General features: G+C 39.0%; 1 pseudogene; it reads left to right on the top strand.

Annotated features, from left to right (window-relative positions):
• The first annotated feature begins 270 nt into the window (after positions 1-270).
• LOC102877894 lies at positions 271-928 on the top strand (annotated as a pseudogene).
• Positions 929-1,167: the final 239 nt, after the last annotated feature.

Genomic DNA, 1,167 nt, shown 5'->3' with positions numbered 1-1,167 from the left:
CCTAAGAATAAACTTAACACAGGAACTGAAGGACCTATATACTTAAACTACAAAACATTGTTGAAAGAGATTGAAGAAGACACAAAGAAATGAAAAGATATTTCATATTCATGAATTGGAAGAATTAATATAGTTAAAATGACCATTTACCCAAAGCAATATAGAGATTTAATGCAATCCCCTTTAAAATCTCAAAGGCATTTTTCAAAAAAGAGAACAAAGATTCATGACATTTGGAGCTCTCAATCAGATGGACCCAGAGATGCTTCAGGAAGTAACAACACGATGGCTGCCCAAGGAGAACCCCAAGTTCAGTTCAAACTTGTATTGTTTACTGACGGTGGGACTAGACAAACTATATTTGTGAAATGTCTTCTGACTGGTGAATTTAAAAAGTATATTGCTACCTTGGGTGTTGCGGTCCACCCTGGTGTTCCACACAAACAGAGGACCTATTAAGTTCAGTGTATGGGACATGGCTGGTCAGGAGGTTTGGTGGACTGAGAGATAGCTATTACATCCAAGCCCAGTGTGCCATTATAATGTTTGGTGTAACATCAAGAGTTAATTACAAGAACGCACCTAACTGGCATAGAGATTTGGTACGACTATGTGAAAACAGCCTCATCATGTTATGTGGCAACAAAGTGGATAGTAAGGACAAGAAAGTTAATGCAGAATCACTTGTCTTTGATTGAAAGAAGAATCTTTGGTACTATGACATTTCTGCCAAAAGTAACTACAACTTTGAAAAGCCCTTTTTCCGGCTTGCTAGAAAACTAATAGGAGAACCTAATTTGGAGTTTGTTGCCATGCCTGCTCTTTCTCCACCAGACGCTGTCATGGACCCAGCTTTGGCAGCACAATTGAGCATGATCTAGAGGTTGCTCAGACTACTGCTCTGCCAGATGTGGATGACATCATCTGAGAAGGTGAAGCAGGAGCTGAGTGTCAGAAGTCTAGTTTTATAGGCAACTGTCCTGTGATGTCAGTGGTGCAGGGTGTTTGCCACTTTATTTTATAGCTAAGCAGAACATGTGCTTAATTTTGCAGATGCTGAAGGAGATGAATGAGTTTCAAAGTGAATGTGGCAGTTAAAAAATACCTTCATTTTTTGGACCTGCATATTTAGATGTTTTGGAAAGTAGTTGTTTCCTTATTGAGATT

Source organism: Pteropus alecto, unplaced genomic scaffold (assembly GCF_000325575.1).
Source record: "Pteropus alecto unplaced genomic scaffold, ASM32557v1 scaffold554, whole genome shotgun sequence".
Taxonomy (NCBI): Eukaryota; Metazoa; Chordata; class Mammalia; order Chiroptera; family Pteropodidae; genus Pteropus; species Pteropus alecto.
The sequence above is the reverse complement of the archived record's forward strand: the minus strand, read 5'-3'. Positions and strand labels throughout refer to the sequence as shown.